Consider the following 25,288-nt stretch of genomic DNA (forward strand, 5'->3'; position numbering starts at 1 on the left):
TACCTTTCTAAGGCAGTCCTAGTAGTCCCACTCTAGGTTCCAAGCCTATCATCAAGTCGACAATGCAAATACCCATGCATCATTCAATAAGCGCTAAAAGCCTTAACTAAGCTATTGCATACTCCTAAATAATTAAAGGAGACCATAGCTATACCTGCGTCCGTCGTCAGCCCATTGATGACGACTATCCCGCAACTAGGGCACTCCCCTTCTGCGAATCCACAGCCTCGAACACGGCTCTACAACACGAGCGCTGCTCCGCTACTATGTCAGACACTGTCTGACTATACTAAAATATGTTCCCTACTCCAACTCTAAAATAAAAATACCCAATGCCCTAAAATAGAGCCACGAGGGCGAAGGAGAGAATTCGGAATTGGCAAGAAATGAATGCATCGGACCTTATATTTATAGGCATCGATCGGAACCTCCGATCCTCGATCGAAACCTCCGATCCTCGATCGGAACCTCCGATCCTCGATTGGAACTTCCGATCCTTGATCGGAACGTCCGATCCTGCCATCGGAGCTTCCGAACATCCTTATCTGCCACATGTCAAAATCTTACTGGTTGACTTCGGATAGGGCGATCGGAGCTTCCGATCCCGATCGGAGTTTCCGATCCTGCCACATGTCATGCATGACGTAATATCGATCGGAGCTTACGATCCTGCATCGGAGCTTCCGATCCTGATCGGAGCTTCCGATCTCACCTTCGGGGCTTCCGATCCTTCAGATACCAAATTGGTTTAATTAACATAATTAATCTCTTAATTACCAATTTCGGTTACGGGGTACTACAATGCCTCTAGGCGTTGCCCACCTAATCTCCTGCCTAGGCGGCTTGGCAGAAATCCGCCTAAGCGGGCAAAATCCACGTAGGCGGTTACTATTTTTTATTAAAAAAATTAAAAATCAAACAATAAAAGAGAGACGCGAAACGAGAAACAAACACAGAAAGAAAAAAGAAGCGCAGAAAAGAAAGTCTAGACAAAAATTAAATCTCATATTATATATGAAGACTTGATATCTATTAATATTTATTTTGTTATTGTTATTATTATTATTATTATTATTAAAATTTTATAAGATTTTCGTACAAAAACTGAAAAAAATAAGACATAAAAATTATATTTTATAGTAAAACTCGTGAATATTCCAATTTTTTTATTATTTAGGTTTTAAAAAAACCGCCTAGGCGGCTAGGCGCTAGGTGGTGGGTCGCCGCCGGCCTACCGCCTAGCGCTTTTTAGAACATTGGTCCTACCAATCTTTCTTGGGAGAACTCTTTAACATGTTGCTTGTATTATTGAACAACTAGTATTCCACCAGTGCGATGCACGGAGCTTATTTCGTATATAGTTTTATTAAACATTAAATATTACTATAATTTTGGCAATTCAATTAAAATGTATACACAAGCTAACTTAACAATGACTACTACATGTGACGTAGGAAAAAAAAAATTACAAATTATGAAAAACTTTTTGAATACGACATTTGTCGTTGAATTTTCCTGGTTACCATCTGCATCACATATTAAAAGTTTGAGGCCCTTAGGACTTGTAACTCTGGATAAAGCAACGTACAGTTGGCCATGGCTGAAAACAGGTTTCTTAAAAAAAAGTCCTACATGAGATAATGATTATCCTTGACTTTTGTTAATTGTCATTGAAACATCTACTAATAATAATAAATGCGGAATTTTTTTTTTATTACTTACTAAATAAAGATATGTACATACATGCCCATACATATATGCACAGAATAAATAGATTTAAAAATAAATAAATTAAATAAAAATGCAACTTTTAATAAATTAAATATCTGAGTCATGCATTTAAATAAAAATGTGGTTCTAAACAATTAAATAAAAGTTTGCATGCACTGAAAATATTTAAATAAAAATAAGTACTAGTACCAACCACTGAAAATGAATAAAAAAAAATGACATGTTTAATATTTCATAAAAACATAAACATAGAGACTCAGACGACGGCCGCGAGGGATCACTGTATATCCACTCATAGGTCCTCGCCTCCGGTGGGTACTACATTCTCTACGTACTCACCTGCACCATACCAGTGTAGTGAGCCTAGAGGCCCAACATGCTAACATAACAAGGGTTTAAAATAATTTAAATCACTTAAATACTAATACATAACATATACATGAATGAGCATAAACTTAAATTAAACTTGAATATCATAATAATACATAAACATTTTTGAGCAAAGTATTTTCTAACATCGCATGGTTGTATCCATAGTGTAACCTTAAATCATACATTAAATACGGATCAGCGTGGAAACCAACGTACGTGGCGGTGACGAATCACCTCTTAAATTGGCAGTAAACTGCCCTTCAATAGTTCACATATGGGGACGAATCCCCCTTAAATTGTCACACTACTTCAACTTCCAACATAAAATATTTTCTTTTGCTCAACCTTAAACATTAAATCATGCATAAAAAAAATTATTTCATGAATGCATGTACTTAAATAAAATGTGTGTCCTTCATATATATTTAATTTTAATTTCATACTAACATATAGATATAAAAATAACTTCCATGCATAAAAATAATTAAATATATATTCAGGACACATGCAATTTCTCATGGGTTGTACTGAACTGCTGGCCCTCACACTCAAGCCCATTTACTTAAATTTGGCCCATTAACACTGAGACTGGCCCATTAACATACTTAAACCCAACATTACATTGCTAAGCCCAATTAATTAATTAAAGCCCATTAAAACATTCCTGGCCCAATAACAACCTATTCTGGCCCAATGGGCCCAAAAGTTCAAAGACTAGCCCAATAACTTCCATGGGCCCCAAGGCCCATAAAAATTTAGTGGACTCACTTAATTAATTTAATTAAGCCCAAAAATATTTAAACTCAACCCAAAATAATTAATGGAGCCCAAATAAATTTTGAGATTTAATTAGGCCCATTAAACACTTAATTAAACTTAAAACCTAAAAATAAAAATACCCGAGCCCGACTAACTTAACCCGGACCCGGACCAACCCGACTTGACCCACTACCATCCAGACCCGACCCAGGCCCTTGACCCGACCCGGAACCAGCCCTAACACTTAACCCGATCCCCCCCTCTTCCCTGCAGCCCGCGGCCGCGAGCAGCAACCCTTCTAGGGCTGATGCCGCCCTGCTCCGGCCGCTCCTGGCCGGAGCCCCGCCGCCCAGACGTAGCCCACATCTGAGCAGTTCGAACCAGCCCATGGCCCCAGCCCCATGCAGCCTAGACCACCAACACCGAGCCCCCTTCTTAGAAGCCCTAATCTGCACACACACAAGAGCCGAACACTCCCTGACTGATTTTTGGGCTCGTTTGGCTCGAGCCATTCGAGCCACTCGAGCCTAGACCCATCTTAGACCCCTTACCAACCCCAACCAGCAGCTAGAACCAACCATGTCTAAAAAAAAATCGTGAGATGAAAGAATAAACATATAAACAAGCTTCAACCACAAAACCGATCCTCTTTTCTGAAAATTCTTAAAAATTTTCGATGCACACACAACACACACCTATAATACTGATATGGTGAAGGAAAAGTGAATGAATACATGCCTTGCACCGAGGAAATCAATAGAGCAACGTACGTAGAACGTTTCCGGGACGACGGGACGACGAAGAACACCAAAAATCCTTTAAGAGATCGACTAGGGCTTGAAGTTTTCTGTCAAAAAGGGTCGTGGGAAAAACTGATGGAGAAGATGGAGGCGGCTGAAAGTTTAGGTTGTGAGGTTTGGGGTGAAATTTTAGGTGATTTTTGATTTAATTAGGATATAGAATAATTAAGATATTGATAAGGGTTTTAAATATACAATATATAACTTAAAAGCTCTAAATAATATTTAAAAATCTGATAATTTAACTTAAATCCCGAAATTTATAATTAAGGGAATTTTAAAAGTAATTAAAAGTCAATATTTTGGCTCAATTTGGATAAAAATGGACTCCTAAAATTATATAAAATTAAATATTGATAATTTTGAGGAAATAAAACTCAAAATAATATTTTTGGGCTCTTAAAAAGGCTCATGAAATAAATTGGATAGAAAGTTGTCATCTCGTCCGTCCACGGTCCCGTCTACGCGATAAAATAATTCAAATACCAATAATTCATAAAAATCACTAATTATGGGTTAAATGCTTGAAAATAATTTAAATAATGCACAAATAATTCACATAATAATTTAACCCATAATCTAAAATTTTAAATAAATAAATATCCTAATTATGCATGCGAATTTACGTATTTAAAAATATCGGATGTTACAATTCTCCCCCCCTTAAATTGGATTTCGTCCTCGAAATTAAAGTACTTACCCGAACAACTCCGGGTAGCGAGTCCTCATATCTGCCTCGGTCTCCCAAGTAGCTTCCTCCTCCGAGTGATTCAGCCACTTGACCCTGACCATCGGTATAACCCGTGTCCTCAATCTGCGCTCCTCCCTAGCCAAGATCCGTATAGGCCTCTCCTCAAATGCTAACTCCGGTGTCAACTGAAGAGGCTCAAAATCCAACACATGTGACGGGTTCGAGATGTATCTCCGAAGCATGGATACATGGAATACATTGTGCACTGCCGCTAGCCCTGGTGGTAGAGCTAAACGGTAGGCCAACGTGCCCACTCTCCCCAAGATCTCGAATGGCCCTATATATCTCGGATTAAGCTTTCCTCTCCGGCCAAATCGCACTACTCCCTTCATAGGTGACACCTTCAGGAATACGTGATCACCTACAGCGAACTCCAAATCTCGTCGTCGAGTATCTGCATAACTCTTCTGACGACTCTGAGCAGTCCTCATGCGATCCCGAATCTGTGTCACAATATCAGCTGTCTGCTGTACAATCTCAGGACCAAGTAAAATCCTCTCACCGACCTCATCCCAATGCACAGGAGATCTACACCTCCTCCCATACAATGCTGCATAAGGAGCCATACCTATAGACGACTGAAAACTGTTGTTATAGGTAAACTCCACTAATGGCAGTCTAGTCTCCCACGAGCCCTGAAAGTCGATAACACAAGCTCTTAGTAGATCCTCGAGAACCTGGATCACTCTCTCAGACTGACCATCTGTCTGGGGATGGAACGCTGTACTGAACAAAAGTCTAGTCCCCAATGCAGTGTGCAAACTCCTCCAAAACGCAGACGTAAATCTCGGATCTCTGTCTGATACTATCGACACTGGTATGCCATGCAGTCTAACAATCTCCTTGATGTAAAGCTCTGCATACTGTGTCAACGAGTAAGTAGTCCTCACCGGTAAGAAATGAGCTGACTTGGTGAGTCTATCCACGATCACCCAAATAGCTGTGCAACCTCTGGCACTCCTCGGTAAGCCAACTACAAAGTCCATCGTAATATTCTCCCATTTTCATTCCGGAATAGGAAGAGGTCTAAGAAGTCCTGCTGGACGCTGATGCTCTGCATTGACCTGCTGACAAGTCAAGCACTCTGACACAACTTTCCCGATGTCTCTCTTCATCCCGGGCCACCAATACAATAACTGCAAATCTCGATACATCTTCGTACTTTCGGGGTGAATGGAGTACGGAGATGTGTGAGCCTCTGCTAAGATCTCAGCTCTCAACTGATCAACGTTCGGTACCCACATCCTACCATGGTACTGAACAATGTCATCCAAAACTGTATACAGAAGATTACCCTTGGCCTCATCTCTCTGTCTCCATCGCTGCAACTCCTCATCAGTAGACTGTCCATCCCTGATCCGATCTCGCAGAACTGGCTGCACCGTCAACACTGACAAGCTCGGTGCATGACCACTCGAGTAAAACTCCAAATCAAACCTCTGAATCTCACTCTGCAGTGGTAGCTGCACTGACAAACACGATACCACTGACGACTTCCGACTCAAAGCATCGGCCACTACATTAGCTTTACCCGGATGGTAGCTAAATCACAGTCGTAATCCTTCACCAACTCCAACCATCTCCGTTGCCTCATGTTCAACTCCTTCTGAGTGAAGAAGTACTTGAGGCTCTTATGATCAGTGAAAATCTTGCACTTCTCGCCATACAGATAGTGCCTCCAGATTTTCAAAGCGAAAACCACTGCCGCTAACTCCAAGTCATGTGTCGGGTAGTTCTGCTCATGAATCTTCAACTGCCTCGACGCATAAGCAATAACCTTACCACACTGCATAAGTACTGCGCCTAAACCTAGCTTAGACGCATCGGTGTACACCACTAACTCCTCGTGTGGTACTGTCATCGCTAAAACAGGTGCAGTAGTGAGTGCTTCCTTCAGCTGATCGAAGCTCCTTTGACAGTCTGGACTCCAAACAAACTTCGCATTTTTCTTGGTTAAGGAAGTCAAGGGTACTGCAATAGAGGAAAAACCCTTGATGAACTTCCTATAATATCCTGCCAAACCCAAGAAACTGCGAATCTCCGAAGCATTCCTCGGAATACCCCATTTCTGCACTGCCTCAACCTTCGACTTATCCACTGCAATCCCATCTTTCGAAATAACGTGGCCAAGAAACGCCACCTGCTCGAGCCAAAACTCACACTTGCTGAACTTGGCATACAAACGATGCTCCCTCAAAGTCTGCAAGGCTGTCTGTAGGTGCTGTCTATGCTCCTCAATGCTCCTAGAGTATATCAAGATATCATCAATGAAGACTATGATGAACTGATCTAGATACGGCTGAAAAACTCGGTTCATGAGATCCATGAAAACCGCTGGAGCATTGGTCATCCCAAATGGCATCACTAAGAACTCGTAATGCCCATAACGTGTCCTGAAAGCAGTCTTGGACACATCTTCCTCTCTAACTCGCAGCTGATGGTAACCAGATCGCAGGTCGATCTTGGAGAACACCGAAGCTCCCTGCAACTGATCAAATAAGTCCTCTATCCTCGGCAGTGGGTACTTATTCTTCACTGTGACCCTATTGAGCTCTCGATAATCGATGCACAGTCTCATACTGCCATCCTTCTTCTTCACAAATAACACCGGAGCTCCCCATGGAGAAAAGCTAGGACGAACAAAGCCTTTTTCTAATAACTCATGAATCTGCTCCTTCAACTCTTTCATCTCGGTAGGAGCAAGTCTGTACGGTGCCTTAGAGATAGGCACGGTGTCTGGCACTAAGTCGATGCTGAACTCCACATCTTTCACTGGTGGAATTCCTGCAACATCCTCCGGAAAGACATCCGAAAAGTCACGAACCACCTCTATCTCTGATAATGATCTGCTAGGTGATTCTGTGGCCGTGACAATACTTGCTAGAAACCCCTGGCAACCCCGTCTCAACAACTTTCTCGCCTGAATAAGAGATATCACCTGAGGAAAATCACTGCTCTGAGATGCATGGAAAGTAAACGGGTCGCCTTCTGATGGTTTCACTGACACTGATCTCAGATGAAAGTCAATCGAAGCTCCATTGACTGTCAACCAGTCCATACCCAAAATCAAATCAAAACCACTCAATGGCAAAACCACCACATCTGCTCGAATGGAGTGTCCCTGAAGCTCCAACTCCAGTTCTCGAATGACCTTCGAGGTAGAAATAATCTGCCCTGATGGCATAGTAACATCATACCCACTATCTATAATCTCAGGTGTGATGCCTATCCGCCTGATAAACTCCAGGGAGATAAACGAATGCGTAGCCCCAGAATCTAGCAACGCAAACGTGGAGTTGCCTCCAACTAGAATTCTCCCTGCACGCAGAAAATTCCCAACAACTTCATGCCACTACTAAACTTTCCCCCAACGAGACACTAATAACCCTTAATTCTAATCACAAGTAAAACATGCTTCTTATTCTAACATGCAGATAGATAACCCAAATAACAACAATTTCGCAAGAAAACGAGATTCTTAACCAAAGGAAAAATTATAAAATACTAGGGATAAGATATACCGGTGATCAAGGAGGTGTCTGGGTCTGCCTCCTCTGCCTGCATGACGAACACTCTACCAGCCGTGTTCTTCTTCCTCGGGCAGTTAGCTATCTGATGCCCTGGCTCCCTGCAGTGGTAACAAACTCCTGCTCCCAACAGACAAGGTCTCGAATGCATCTTCTGACACTTCGGGCAAGTAGGAAAACCTATAGCATTAGGGGCCCCGCCCCTCTGCTGCTGTGGCCTCTGCTGCTGCGGCCTCTGCTGTGGATTCGGGCCCTTAGCCGGCCCAGTAAACTGCTTCTTCGCAGGAGGCTGCGAAGATGGTCGCTGATACCCCGACTGAATCTGTCTCTTCCCCTGCTGCTCTCGCTGCATCTCTCTCCTACCCTCCTCTGACCTCAGTGCTCTACTAACTGCCGCCTCATATGTAGCGACGTCCATCATACGTACGTCGTGCTTGATATCCGCTCTCAGTTCCTCCACAAACTGCCTCATCTTCTCCGGTGGACTGTCTGCAATCAGAGGCACAAAATGACAGCTCCTCTCGAACTGGCTCACATACTCAACCACTGACCTGTCCCCCTGCCGGAGACTCATAAACTCCCGGATCATGCGACTCCTCACATCCTCTGTCCGCATCTGTGATCCCTGTCCGCATCTGTGATCCCCATATATGCAAAGATGGAATCCAAAGAACGAATCCACCCCTCAGCCACCAAAGGATCGGTGGTACCAATGAACTCCTTCGGCCCCTTCTTCTGGAACCGCTCAGCTACGTCCTCCTCATGGGACATTCTAGGACGTGAAGCCTGCTGCTCTAACAGAGCAGTAATCCCTGCCATCATGTTAGCATTGGCCTGCTCCAATGCTGATAGAGGGTTCTGCGGAGGTGGAGGTGGAGGTCCCCCACGTCTGTTCATCGGTCTCGGAGGCATTCTGCACCACCACATTTTTCTTTACGTAAATCGACATGCATAGCTAAGTTCTTTAACATTAATGCTAACTTAAATTCTTAAAAGTAAATCATGCTATAAACACTTAAAACTTACAGACCGGTAGCGTGGATTTCTGAGCTCGCATAGTAGTGATGACCCCACCAAAAATGCGTCTCTAATACCAATTGAAACATCTACTACTAATAATAAATGCGGAATTTTTTTTTTATTACTTACTAAATAAAGATATGTACATACATGCCCATACATATATGCACAGAATAAATAGATTTAAAAATAAATAAATTAAATAAAAATGCAACCTTTAATAAATTAAATATCTGAGTCATGCGTTTAAATAAAAATGTGGTTCTAAACAATTAAATAAAAGTTTGCATGCACTGAAAATATTTAAATAAAAATAAGTACTAGTACCAACCACTGAAAATGAATAAAAAAAACGACATGTTTAATATTTCATAAAAACATAAACATAGAGACTCAGACGACGGCCGCGGGGATCACTGTATATCCACTCATAGGTCCTCGCCTCCGGTGGGTACTACATCCTCTACGTACTCACCTGCACCATACCAGTGTAGTGAGCCTAGAGGCCCAACATGCTAACATAACAAGAGTTTAAAATAATTTAAATCACTTAAATACTAATACATAACATATGCATGAATGAGCATGCTTAAAATATCACGAACATAACATAAACTTAAATTAAACTTGAATATCATAATAATACATAAACATTGTTGAGCAAAGTATTTTCTAACATCGCATGATTGTATCCATAGTGTAACCTTAAATCATACATTAAATACTGATCAGCGTGGAAACCAACGTACGTGGCGGTGACGAATCAACTCTTAAATTGGCAGTAAACTGCCCTTCAATAGTTCACATATGGGGACGAATCCCCCTTAAATTGTCACACTACTTCAACTTCCAACATAAAATATTTTCTTTTGCTCAACCTTAAACATTAAATCATGTATAAAAAAAATTATTTCATGAATGCATGTACTTAAATAAAATGTGTGTCCTTCATATATATTTAATTTTAATTTCATACTAACATATAGATATAAAAATAACTTCCATGCATAAAAATAATTAAATATATATTCAGGACACATGCAATTTCTCATGGGTTGTACTGAACTGCTGGCCCTCACACTAAGCCCATTTACTTAAATCTGGCCCATTAACACTGAGACTGGCCCATTAACATACTTAAGTCCAACATTACATTGCTAAGCCCAATTAATTAATTAAAGCCTATTAAAACATTCCTGGCCCAATAACAACCTATTCTGGCCCAATGGGCCCAAAAGTTCAAAGACTAGCCCAATAACTTCCATGGGCCCCAAGACCCATAAAAATTTAGTGGACTCACTTAATTAATTTAATTAAGCCCAAAAATATTTAAACTCAACCCAAAATAATTAATGGAGCCCAAATAAATTTTGAGATTTACTTAGGCCCATTAAACACTTAATTAAACTTAAAACCTAAAAATAAAAATACCCGAGCCCGACTAACTTAACCCGGACCCGGACCAACCCGACTTGACCCACTACCATCCAGACCCAACCCAGGCCCTTGACCCGACCCGGAACCAGCCCTAACACTTAACCCAATCCCCCCCTCTTCCCTGCAGCCCACGGCCGCGAGCAGCAGCCCTTCTAGGGCTGCTGCCGCCCTGCTCCGGCCGCCCCTGGCCGGAGCCCCGCGGCCCAGACGTAGCCCATGTATGGGCGGTTCGAACCAGCCCATGGCCCCAGCCCCATGCAGCCTAGACCACCAACACCGAGCCCCCTTCTCAAAAGCCCTAATCTGCACACACACAAGAGCCGAACACTCCCTTACTGATTTCTGGGCTCGTTTGGCTCGAGCCATTCGAGCCACTCGAGCCTAGACCCATCTTAGACCCCTTACCAACCACAAAACCGATCCTCTTTTCTGAAAATTCTTAAAAATTTTCGATGCACACACAACACACACCTATAATACTGATATGGTGAAGGAAAAGTGATTGAATACATGCCTTGCACCGAGGAAATCAATAGAGCAACGTACGTAGAACGTTTTCGGGACGACGGGACAACGAATAACACCAAAAATCCTTTAAGAGATCAACTAGGGCTTGAAGTTTTCTGTCAAAAAGGGTCGTGGGAAAAACTGATGGAGAAGATGGAGGCGGCTGAAAGTTTAGGTCGTGAGGTTTGGGGTGAAATTTTAGGTGATTTTTGATTTAATTAGGATATAGAATAATTAAGATATTGATAAGGGTTTTAAATATACAATATATAACTTAAAAGCTCTAAATAATATTTAAAAATCTGATAATTTAACTTAAATCCCGAAATTTATAATTAAGGGAATTTTAAAAGTAATTAAAAGTCAATATTTTGGCTCAATTTGGATAAAAATGGACTCCTAAAATCATATAAAATTAAATATTGATAATTTTGAGGAAATAAAACTCAAAATAATATTTTTGGGCTCTTAAAAAGGCTCTTGAAATAAATTGGATAGAAAGTTGTCATCTCGTCCGTCCACGGTCCCGTCTACGCGATAAAATAATTCAAATACCAATAATTCATAAAAATCACTAATTATGGGTTAAATGCTTGAAAATAATTTAAATCATGCACAAATAATTCACATAATAATTTAACCCATAATCTAAAATTTTAAATAAATAAATATCCTAATTATGCATGCGAATTTACGTATTTAAAAATACCGGGTGTTACATGTGACGCCCGGGGCTGAAGAAGCAAGGAGTGATCGCCGGTGCCAAGAGGTTGCACGGACAATGAGCGGCTCCTGGTAGGCTTCTAGGCGGAGGGAGACATGAATGAACCGATCTCGTGCCGGAATGAGAGGGATTCTGAGAATGTGTAGGTATGAGACTACATGGTTGAGGAGAGCTTAAAAGATTTCATATGTACTATTCATATCAAGAAGGTGAATCTTCTTTTCGGAAGCTCATCACATAACAACTCCAAAGTTAAGCGTGCTTGACTTGGGGAAATTATAGGATGGGTGACCCCCTGGAAAGTTTTCCAGGGTGCGTGTGAGTGAGGACATAAGCACGCTGAAAAGACCCGTCTTGATACAGTGGGGCGCTACAGTCATTGCATACGAAACAATCAACGGAAATTGTCTTCGCTGGAACTTGAAAAGGAAGTCTTGGATCAGAAGGAGTTAATGACATTCTTGGAATAAGAACTATATGACCAGCATTACTTCCAGTAAGAATCTGTCCTTCCAAAACATGGTTCCCAAGCCTCGTTATAATCAATCTAGTTCCATTGCATAATCCAAGAGAATGGTCTATGTTTCGTAACAACATAACCGAAGTTCCAACCTTCAAGTTTAGCTCGTGATTCAGAACTCCAGAACATCTAATTTCATTTAAGAATTCGGGCGTATGGACATTATGCAATATATCAACATTTTTATCCGAATGGCACGCAGAATCAGAGCTTAAATACAATCTTCCCTCTGAATTGTTTAGTGATGTCATGTATTCATTTATGGATTGAACAACATCGAGAGTTGGTGCTAATATAGCTCTTTGCTGGAAGTATGTTGTATCACTTATCATAGTACCAAACAACGGATATGTACTCTCCACTATAGTTGCAATAGGATCATTGCAGACTTTCAGCAACATTTCATCCGGAATATCAATGTTCGCATAACCATCGTTTGGTTCTTTAATTTTTCCATCTCCTATATTTGCAATCCAATCTGAAAATCTCTTAATTTCAGCACCTTCATCACAAGCCAAATTCAGTCGCATATTCTTAGTCAATCTCAAAACTTTGCAGTGTCTCCATAGATATGACGAATTAATAGTAGCATCAACAATATATTGTCTACTTTCCTTTGGAATAACAGGCAAAATTTGTCAAAAATCACCACCGAATACAATTGTCTTGCCTCCAAATGGGAGTTGAAAGTTTGAAGGATTGACAAATCTCATTAAGTCGCGCATGCTTCTGTCAAGTGATTCGAAACAGAATTTGTGCATCATTGGAGCTTCATCCCATATGATAAGTTTGGATTTCACAATAAGTTCCGCAAGATGACTCCTTTGTTTGATATTGCATGTTGATTCTTCATTAGGATTAAAAGGAATTGCAAATCGAGAATGAGCAGTTCTTCCACCAGGTAAAAGAAGAACGCGATACCACTGGATGCCATATTTAATACAATTTCTTCCTTCGATCTCAAGGCTGCCGATAGGGTTTTCCAAACAAATTTTTTTCTAGTACCTCCATAACCATAAACAAAGAACATTCCACCTTTGTTTGAATCAACTGACACCATCACCGTGTCATGTACATGACGTTGCTCATGATTTAAATTTTTCAGAAGATGTTCATATTGTTCTAACAAAGATCTTCTATCATAACACAACTCATCTTGTACTAACCTGTTTCTTGAGGATTGGAAATATTGATCACCAGGAAATGGCATCGACTGAAAATCACGTAGACTCTTTCCACAACCTCGCAAAAGTTTTCGATTTCCACCAATGCATAATTTTTAATTTCTTCCTCGTTTAATTACAATTCTGTAATAGAAAAATAAAATGATCAAATGTTGTAAAATAGTATTATTATAAAATAAAATTCATGATATTACCTAATGCTTACCATGGTGTTTTAGCAAGTTTCGTTGTCTGTATAAAATATCATCTGATAAGTATGTCCAGCATGACTCCCAAATTGCTTCGGGTCGGCTGATGCAATCTGATGATAACAGTGTAGCAAAAAGAACTCTCAATGATTGTGCTGAAGCCCATTGGTTTGTCTCAACAATACCATCAATATACTCACTGTCATCGTTTAACAGCCCTAATCCATAGCAAGCATCGCGAAAGGACTGATATTGAACACCATTGACAAAAGATATATCATCGTAGCATTTTGCACCGCGACTGACATTCAATAGACATCTTAAGTAATACAAATCCCCACATCCAGGTGGAACGAAAAAGATACGCCCAATTGAGAATCCTCGTTTCCTTGGAACCCATTCACGTGCATCTTGCTTCCAGACAAATTTCATTGGAAACTGAGCATACATTAATTCTCTTGCCTCGGGATATTTTTTATTCGCTTCAAACCAAGCTAGAAACATGCTCTGATTAATAGTAGGACGATCAAGAACATTTTCGATTTGGTCCAAGTCAGAAAATACTATATTTTGTTCATTCGGAAGATGAAAGCTCAGTCGCTCAACTGGTGGATCTCTATATTGAATGTCAAATCCAAAAATTCTCCATGCAGCCTCACATGAGGAAATATACCTGCAATCATAGTACATATTAACTTCATCAACATGCTTACCTGAGTTCTCATCATCACCACTCTGATAAAATGATGCAGTCACACGATCGTGTCCCTTATTTATATACTTGAACAAATATTTAATGGCTCGAGATTGGTTGCACCATTCAACATTCATATGAGCTCCATAACAAATCAATAGATAACGATTATGTGGCACGACATATCTGTTGTCCAAATCAACACCATTCTTCTGAACAGTTTGCCCATTATCTCTACGTCTATAGACTGGGTATCCATCCTCATCTACTGATGTGACGTCAACAAATTTTTTTGGAAAATGTTTTGTGCAACGACCATCTGACATGCATGGAGAATTCTTTCTCACCACACCACATGGACCATGAATCATGAAGTCACGCACAACTGCATAATAAATTGGATCTTCTTTCTCATCTGGAATTTCAGCTGAAATTATATCGTTTACTTCTTCTGCACCTGGAAATTTGTCTTTTTTATGGAGAAAGAGAAGAATGTGCGCATGAGGTAATCCTCGCTTCTGAAATTCCACCGTATATATAACTGCAATAAGGTTAATAAACATTTTTTAAATTATTATTAAAAAAAGTCATACATAAATCAATACAAACACACACACACACACACACACACATATATATATATATATATATATAGTTTGATGCAAGATATTTAAAATTATTACCTGCTTGAACATCACCGAAAATACTGTTCTTACGAAGATCTTTGATCAAGCCATCCAATTTAGCTTTGAATATTCTGCTCACAATATCAGGACGATCCTCAGTCTTCAAACCCTTAGCCTCGACAAATCTTACGATCTCGGGCCATTTGGGGTTGCATGTAAAAGTGATAAATAAATCTGGATATCCAGCCCATTTGCATATAGCCATTGCATCTTGATAGTTTTGAATCATGTATCTTGCCCCTCCAGTAAAATAAGATGGCAGTATAATTCGTTTTCCTTGCCTAGACGCATCTGTTTTCCCACGCAAAAGAGCTTCATGGAGGCCTTTGTATATTTCACATCGTAATTGCTTTTGATGCATCTTAATATACGTCAACCTTGTAGATTCAATCATCATGTATTGTTGTGAAAATTCCTCGCAAGCGTACGAGTGTCAAGTTTTAATATAGTGAATAATTCAGATATCGATCCCACATGGAGAAAAATGAAAATATTTAGTACTTGTAATTAGAATAGTCTAAACTTTATCTAAAAAATCAAACTTTGAAAATTTTGCAATAAAAATAAAATAATTAATGATGTTTCGATAGCACACACACGACTTTCAGGAATAATAAATCAGAGAAAATGGTCTAGAGGTATAGATTTCACCTGGTTTCAACAACAATCAATCCTAATTAATTAATCTTCATGAATTTCAAAGAATTAATAGCCAAGAACACTTACGTGTATTATTCCCTCTCCCGAGTGCTGAATAAAGTATGTCAACTACAATTCAATTCCAATATCCCTATTAAGAATCTACTTGTAGTGATCAATTCAAAAGCTCTCTCGAGTTAGATAAACAATTAACAGTGTATTTTCCAATGGTCCTATTCAAAATCTCCTCTCCCGAGTGCCAGATTTCAAATAAATATTACAAATCAATTATTGATCAGATAATTGAAAAGACAATCAATTCTAAAAAAAACAATTAATCTAGAAGAAACTCAATTCAATAAAATCAAGAATTCATGAAAGCGTCTACACCAGGTTCTATCCGACCTCTAGACTATAAAAATTAGTTCATACTAAAATTCTGAAAACAATAAATAATAAATTCAAACATGTTCAGAATTAAATAAAAGATAAGACACAAATCCGTAGTCGACGCCGTGTCCGGACTATCAAACTCCGTCTTCGTTCTTCAGATTAAACTCCAGAAATCTTCTCAGGAAAATCACACGATCAAACCCTCTGATTTCTGTATAAAATATTGTGGCGGCTCTTCCTCTCTCAGATTCTAATGTATTCCTTTTATATCGCATCTCAAAAGCCCACTCAAAAGCCCACACAAAATATAGAAGTTTCCTTCCGATTAAAATTTCCAAACTCAAACTTCGCGACACGCGCCCGCTCCAGAAATCATGCGCCCGCGCATAGGCCTCTGTTCTCAAGTTTCTCGCCTTCCCAAGAACTTGAGCGATAGCTCTTCTTTGAGCGCTAACAAAGAGCGCTGAACTTAGGCCCAATAATATGGCCCAACACTATTCCTCTTCTTTGTATGTACGTTTCTTTTCTTTTCTTTTCTTCTTCTTCTTTTCTTTTCCTTTCTCTTCTAAACTTCTTATTTTTCTCCTCGAAATTCCATAATTCACAAAATCTCGATAATTTTCTACAATCACAAAAACAAAAAAATACCCATATAAATCTGCTCGAAACAAATATTTAACAATTAAAATCATATATAAATTAAGTGTATAAAATACACTTATCAAATACCCCCAAACTTAGACTTTTGTTAGTCCCGAGCAAAACTATTAAATTCCAAAAACTAATTCTATCAAACCAACAATAATAGTCAAGAAATATTATGTAGCAATGGCCTCATCAATGATTTCAAAAATATCAAATCCAATCATATCCAACCTACTAACACTTGAAAGTTTTAGCCAATCACAAAATAATAATCACATAAACTCACAATCTCCGCAACTCAAATTCAAAACACCATTCTCCAAATTCAATTCAAACATTCATAGAACATGAGGACTTTTCAAGGATAGCATAGGATCAAATATAGGATATTAATCAAAAACACTCACAAATAGGTAAATGCAAAGAATAATAGTGTGTGCGTGTTTAGATCAAAATTCATAATCATTAAAAGCATCAATCAACAGTCCATAGGCTAAATTCTCGCAACTCTTCTCCACTAGTATATTGGGTCACTGAGACTCGGTCAATAGGACTTATTCATCTTATAATGTAAGGTCTGGCTCATTGCTACAAATGAAGGATAAGAATTCAAAAATAAGGAGTAATTTATAATTTTATGCTCAATTTAACTTCAACTCCTTTCATTCACAATTTCACACTTATTTCACTTCACTCAATTTTTCAACTTCTTCACAACTCTCTCACAAATTTTTTCTTTCTTTCACAACTTTTTCAACCACATTTTTCAACTCTTTTTTCTACTACCTTTTTTTCATCTTTTCAATTCATCCACCACACCAATCCTTTTTCTCACAAATAAAACTAGGAGCATATAACATTTTAGCATTCAAATTACTCCCTTAAAGGTAGGAAATAGTGTATAGGCTATTCAGGTAGTCAATGTAGGACCTTGAAATAATGACGAATGGGGTTTAATCACACGTTTACACGCATGCCACTCGATTTTCAATAAAGCTCAAACAAGGTACTAGGGATAACATATATAATAGGTAGCTTGAAAGGCTCAAACAAATTCAGAAAAATCGCCTAAATCATTCCTAATCTCAGTTTTTGCCCGTATTTCGCCTCGAAGAGTGTTCGAACTAGTTCTAGACAAGTCTCAATCCACAATTAATTCATACAAATCTCAATCAGTGCAGAAAAAATAATCATCAGCAGTTAACGATGATTTTCACAAAAAATTCAGGTTTTCTCGTACCTCAATGTACTAATATACGTGTAGCTCAAATGGGCAACTAAGGATAAATTCAATGAAAAGTAGGCCCAAAAATTTCAAACAATGCCTCAATCATATCTATGTCTGTATGTCTCAAAAATCAGATTCAAGTATTAATCACAGAGTATATAGGAAATTGTTCATCTAATTGATTCCATATTTTCAAAAATATTTGTCAGATAGGTAGACAATCATGGATTTCAGTTATAGCACAAAAATATTTTTCATTGGCCATGCATCCATTTCTTTCTCAACTTCTTTTAAATTCAACTCAACTCAAATCAAAAACAACTAAACTCAACAAAAATTTTATCTATGAAATTCAAAACTCAACTTTCAACCAAACAATCAAACAACTAAATCAAACATTGATTCACCCCCCCAAACTTAATGTAATCATTGTCCCTAATGATTAAAGAACAATAAAAAGAACAAGGGACTCATACCTTCGACACCGAGCATCAGGACTCGGTGTTAGCATCAGGACTCGGTGTTATCATCTCCATAACAAAAATTTTGGAGCTGCAAACCATTAGAGGAGGTAGAAAAGCAACAACCACACTCATTTTAATCGAGGGTTGCTAGGATGGCTTCTTGTAGAGTCAAGAGATTCTCACACAGGAGGATGTGCTGATGTTATGCATGTAGATTACTTGCTGCTGTAGTGGTAGGGGATTAGCGCTCTGTAGGAAGAACTTGTTCGCGCATGAAGAGGCGCTGAATGGGGAAGCTATCGCGCAATAATGCAGGCTGGTTAGCACATGGAAGAAGTGATGATGGCCTGCGCTAATGGTGAGTGTTGGTAGCGCAATTTCGCTAGATTAAGCGATGATGGGAGAAGGAGGGCGCGATAGCGCTATGAAGGGTGCAGATGGGAGAGTCGTTGGCGCAAGGTTATGCGCTGTTGAGGAGCTAGGACGCGCGTTAGCGCTTAATAAATGCACTGATGGGGTTCGTTAGCGCTAGGTGATGTGCGATAGCGCAGGTGGGAGGCTGCTGATAGGGATTGTTCACTCATGAGTGCAGGAGCTGAGACATGTGATTGCTCAAGAGGGAGACACTGATGATGTTTTTTGTCGCACGAATGAGATGCAGGATCGCGATAGCGCATCATGGAGTGTTGCTGGTGGACCTGGTTGGCGTATAATTGCAGCAGCTTGGACGTGCGATTGCTCTAGAGATGGAGCAATAGATGATGCGCAATCGCTTAGCTTGCTTCGCTGCTGAAGGAACAAATCTTTCAGGTGAAGATGCGCTAATGGGAGATGGTTCGTGCTATGTGTCTGCGCTGAAGGATTGGGTGTGCGCGATAGCGCTTTAAGGTGCAGATTTGCTAGCGCGATAGCGCTTTAAGTAGCGTTGTAGGATGGGGCGTTAGCGCTTAGGTAGGCGCTAATGGTGAGCGCGATAGCGCATATGGAAACGCTGTTCTTGCATGAGTGAAACGAGGAGGATGCGCGGGCGCTCGAGAATAGTGGCGCGGGCACGCCTTTAGTTCGCAAATCAACCCAAAATTTCTCCCAGACAAAGGGCGGGCGCGCGATTGATAGGGCGGGCGCGCAGTCTGCTCGAATTTGAGATTTCTGGAGACTGCAAATTTTTTTGAAAATTAAGAAAAATTAAGGTCAAAAATTTAAAATAAAAAAAATTACTTAAACAATTAAATAACAAAAATTAAATAAACTAAAAATAAAATAAAATGCTTGGGTTGCCTCCCAAGTAGCGCTTGGTTTATAGTCGTCAGCCCGACTTTCACCGTTGTTAGATCTTCCCTTTCTCTTTGACACGCCAAATAATTTTCACGAACCGCCTTTTAAATTTTTCTCTCTTTGTTGTGGCCTTCTTTAGTGGTAAATTTGGCGCTTTCTTCTTTGACGATTCAACCGCAATATTAGCTCTTTGACAGCTCTCCAACTTCACAACCGGTTCAATTAAGCATAATTCTTCGATGGGTGGATTAGGTGCTTTCATAAATAGATTAAAAATCACTCGTTCGCACTCCACACCCATCGACAATTCACCCTTTTTCACTTCAATTTTTGCATCCGTCGTGGCCAAGAATGGTCTCCCAAAGATCAATGGAGCACCATGATCTGCGTCAATATCCAAAATTACAAAATCCGCTGGGAATATAAATTTATCCACCTTGACTAGAACATCTTCAACAATACCAAGGGGATATGTAATGCTCCGATCCGCCAATTGCAATGAAATCTTAGTCGATTTCATGTCTCCCAACTCCAAGGCCCTGTAAATAGATAATGGCATTAAATTAATACTGGCCCCTAAATCACAAAGTGCATTATTAAAATAAGAACCACCAATAGAACAAGGAATAATAAAACTCCCTGGATCCTTAAGCTTTTGTGGCATTTTCTTTTGAAGCACCGCACTGCACTCTTCAGTTAGCTTGACCACCTCGTTTTCTAGCAGTCTCCTCTTCTTTGACATCATCTCCTTGATGAATTTTGCATAGTTCGGCATTTGTTCTAAAGCATCAGCAAATGGGATGTTGATGTGAATTTTCTTGAAAATCTCCAAGAATTTGGAGAACTGCTCGTCCAATGCTTTCTTCTTGAATCTCTGCGGGTAGGGAAGTGGAGGCTTGTACATCGGTTTCGACTCCAGTTCAGGCTCTTTCTTCTCGACTTCCTTCTCTTCAACCGCAGGTTCTTGGACTTCAACTTCTTTTCCACTCCGCAACTCTATGAAATTGCACTGCTCCTTGGGATTTACCTCAGTATTGCTAGGAAACTGGCCGCGGTTGTTGTCCTTCAGTGCGTTCGCCAACTGCCCTATGCTGGTTTCCATGGATTGCAACACAGCACCCATGTTGGTCATGTGCGTCTCCAAGCTGTCAAGGCGAGACTCAATTCTTGCCATCCTCTTACCTGATTCCTGCACAAAGGTACTAACCACATCCTCCAAAGACAACTTACCATCACCCTTATTAGTATTGTTAGCATAAGAAAAATCTTCATGATTTCGAAAGCTAGGATGGTAAGTATTTGGGACAGGATTACCTCTGAAAGCTCCATAACCTCTTTGATTGATGTACTGGGCTTGTTCATGATAGTGAGATTCATCCATAGCACTCCGCACACCTGCTGGTTCTGCAACACTCACTTTATTCAATGCAGCTACCTGTGTAGTCAGTGCCGATAATTGAGCAGTGATGGACGTGAGAGGATCCACTGCATACAGTCCAGCTGGCTTTTTGACTCCCATACGCTCAGATGGCCATTGAAAGCTATTGACTATCATCTGCTCTAACATATCATAAGCCTGAACATGATCCTTCGCAAATATAGTACCTCCAGCAGCAGAATCGACATTCATCCTTGTAGGCGCATTCAGTCCGTTGTAAAACCACTCGATCTGTTCCCAATCTGCAAAATTATGGTTAGGACAACGTCTTAATAATTCTTTATACCTTTCCCACGCCTCGTATAACTGTTCAGTGTCCATCTGCCGGAAGGTACTGATCTCAATCTTCAGTTGGGTGGTTTTGGCAGGTGGAAAATATTTCGCAAGAAATTTTTCTGCCATCCCCTTCCATGTAGTGATGCTTCCAAGCGGCAGTGATTGCAACCAACTTCTGGCTTGATCCCTGAGAGAAAACGGAAACAAGCATAAGCGAATAATATCTTCAGGAATCCCGTTAAATTTTACCGTATCAGTAATTTCTAAGAAGGTCCTGAGATGCAGATGAGGATCAGCTGTGGCACTCCCATTAAATTGGTTCGATTGAACCATGTTGATCAATGCAGGCTTCAGCTCAAAATTGTTTGCATTGATAGTTCCTCGAGCGATTCCAGAATAGTGAGCCTGGATCGTCGGTCTGAAGTGATCTCTAATTGGCACTAGGGGAGCTTGATTTTCTTCTTGTTCAGCCATTCTTTCAATTTCTTCTCTTCTAGCTCGTCCTAAAGCACGTGCAGTGCGCTCGATCTCGGGATCAAATAGTAGAGAATTAGCACTTTGAGATCGTCGCATAGACTGCAATTAAAAGATAAGAAAAAATTAATTAGTAACTTAGAAAATAAAATAAAAACTCTAAATTAAAATCTAGACTAATTGGTAACAAGACTAAAAAAAATAATCAAAATTTACTCCCCGGCAACGGCGCCAAAAACTTCTTGTGAAAATTCCTCGCAAGCGTACGAGTGTCAAGTTTTAATATAGTGAATAATTCAGATATCGATCCCACAGGGAGTAAAATGAAAATATTTAGTACTTGTAATTAGAATAGTCTAAACTTTATCTAGAAAATCAAACTTTGAAAATTTTGAAATAAAAATAAAATAATTAATGAAGTTTCGATAGCACACACACGACTTTCAGGAACAATCAATCAGAGAAAATGGTCTAGAGGTATAGATTTCACCTGGTTTCAACAACAATCAATCCTAATTAATTAATCTTCATGAATTTCAAAGAATTAATAGCCAAGAACACTTACGTGTATTATTCCCTCTCCCGAGTGCCGAATAAAGTATGTCAACTACAATTCAATTCCAATATCCCTATTAAGAATCTACTTGCAGTGATCAATTCAAAACTATGTTCTCATTAAAAGCTCTGTTAAAATTATAAGCTCTCCCGAGTCAGATAAACAATTAACAGTGTATTTTCCAATGGTCCTATTCAAAATCTCCTCTACCGAGTGCCAGATTTCAAATAAATATTACAAATCAATTATTGATCAGATAATTGAAAAGACAATCAATTCTAAAAAAAACAATTAATCTAGAAGAAACTCAATTCAATAAAATCAAGAATTCATGAAAGCGTCTACACCAGGTTCCATCCGACCTCTAGACTATAAAAATTAGTTCATACTAAAATTCTTAAAACAATAAATAATAAATTCAAACATGTTCAGAATTAAATAAAAGATAAGACACAAATCCGTAGTCGACGCCGTGTCCGGACTATCAAACTCCGTCTTCGTTCTTCATATTAAACTCCAGAAATCTTCTCAGGAAAATCACACGATCAAACCCTCTGATTTCTGTATAAAATATTATGGCGGCTCTTCCTCTCTCAGATTCTAATGTATTCCTTTTATATCGCATCTCAAAAGCCCACTCAAAAGCCCACACAAAATATAGAAGTTTCCTTCCGATTAAAATTTCCAAACTCAAACTTCGCGACACGCGCCCGCTCCAGAAATCATGCGCCCGCGCATAGGCCTCTGTTCTCAAGTTTCTCGCCTTCCCAAGAACTTGAGCGATAGCTCTTCTTTGAGCGCTAACAAAGAGCGCTGAACTTAGGCCCAATAATATGGCCCAACACTATTCCTCTTCTTTGTATGTACGTTTCTTTTCTTTTCTTTTCTTCTTCTTCTTTTCTTTTCCTTTCTCTTCTAAACTTCTTATTTTTCTCCTCGAAATTCCATAATTCACAAAATCTCGATAATTTTCTACAATCACAAAAACAAAAAAATACCCATATAAATCTGCTCGAAACAAATATTTAACAATTAAAATCATATATAAATTAAGTATATAAAATACACTTATCATGTATGCATCGACAACAAACTGTTGGAAAAGTCTTTTGGAACACAAAATTGTCGATGAATCACAATTTCTATCATGGAGTCGATACGCAAAAAATTCCCTCATACTGACATTTTTTATTCCTCCGGCACTTTATTTAGAAGAAGACAGAGATATATCTTCTTTGTATCCATTCTCACCATATGAGAAAAGAAAAGGATATTGAAGGCCAAGATATGAAGCATTCAATTCATTAATACGTTGAAGTTTTCCCGTCTGCGTTTCTACTAAAATATCTCTATCGCCCAAATATTCATCAAAATCTCCAACAATTAATGCAGCAACTTCGGATGTTGAAGGAAGATTATACCTTCTTGCGTCCCCACCTCTTCTACCTATCAACCTTAATCTCACGTCTAATCGTCTCTCCTGCATCATCTTTTCCTTGGCCATCCTAAAAGACTTCACCAAAACGTTGTTGTCATCTAACATAGATTTCAAATCACATATTATTTCATAGTGGATTTCATCCGTTTCATTTCGTTTCCTGTAAAAAAATTCATATCTATATAAGTCAAACAACTATATATGTTTTAGTATGGATAAATTTAATTTTAAAAAAAATGTGGATATAGAAAATACCTGGCAACTGATATTCTATTAGAAATTTCATTCTCTGTGTCATAAATATATAATTGAGCAAACTTGGGCTTTGACCCTTCACATGGAAGTAAACTTCCAATTAAATGATAATTCTGACCATGTAGTTTAAACACTGGAGGTGAACCACCCCGATTTATACTTGAATCTACTTTTCCACCCATGGACGTGAAACAAAACATGCTGTTGTATGATCGAATATTTTCGCAAAAATGTTTGCTTTTAGCGCTCACCCCATACAACAAATCATGCAACACTTGAGGGGGTTTTTTCAAAAGTGGAAGTTGGATTTTTTCTTGCATACAACACAAAGAATGTTTAGGATTCTTGGCATTATAGTATCGATATAACCTTTCTTCATACCAAAATATTGCACCACAAAAACCACATGCATATGTTGGATCGCCAATATTCCAATAATCTACACCTACATATATAAATAAAGAAAAGATTAGTTTTAAAAATATATAAGTTAAAATTTAAAATTTTACACATACAAAATTTGGTAAAATTAAATGTATTCTGTAAGAATACTTAAATAATAATTTATTGTATTATTTAAAGTACCAGAAACTTTTAGAACAATATTTATCAAACAAAATATAAAAATAAAATATACAGAGAACGTACCAATTGAAGACATGGAAAGTTTTTTTGCACGATTACGGAAAACACATTCATTATGAGGAATGCAATCCAAATTTTCTGAGAGTTCATTGAGATAGTCAATGGCACAACAAACTCAAATATTATTGGTGCGAATGAATTAATGCAATATTACTAAAGATACGTAAAATAAATAATCATGATGATAAATGAATACCATTTGTGACACAGTCCAAAGGAATTTCCATCTCACTTTCCATCAAATTGATATCAGGCCTATTGTGATTGACGACATTCGTAATTGAAGATACTGATAACTCTATGTCATCTGTTAAATCAATGATGTCTATGCGATGTGGGGTTGAAGATGTTGGAATTTTAGAATCATGTATCATTCTACACGTTTTTGTAGATGAGCCACCTACAAAACCAAACATTGAAATCAAATAATAGATATTCGTGTGTGCATATAATTTAAAAGAGATGTCAATTGTATTGTTAATTAATCTCACCATTGGTTATATCACTTAAAGGAGATATATTTCTTTGAAAAAACGTGCTGCTGACTGTACCACGTACAGATGTGGTTTGTTGTGAAAATCTGGACGAAACATCTGAATTTTCTGCTTAGCAAATGAAAATATAAAACATTTAGTAAGCTCTTAGATTGACAATATATTTAA

At 38.8% G+C, this 25,288-nt stretch overlaps 1 pseudogene; it reads right to left on the reverse strand.

The window, feature by feature from the left end:
• Positions 1-1,383: 1,383 nt before the first annotated feature.
• On the reverse strand, positions 1,384-25,000 carry LOC140894777 (uncharacterized; annotated as a pseudogene).
• Positions 25,001-25,288: the final 288 nt, after the last annotated feature.

The sequence above is a fragment of the Henckelia pumila genome, chromosome 1 (genome assembly GCF_033568475.1).
Source record: "Henckelia pumila isolate YLH828 chromosome 1, ASM3356847v2, whole genome shotgun sequence".
NCBI lineage: Eukaryota > Viridiplantae > Streptophyta > Magnoliopsida > Lamiales > Gesneriaceae > Henckelia > Henckelia pumila.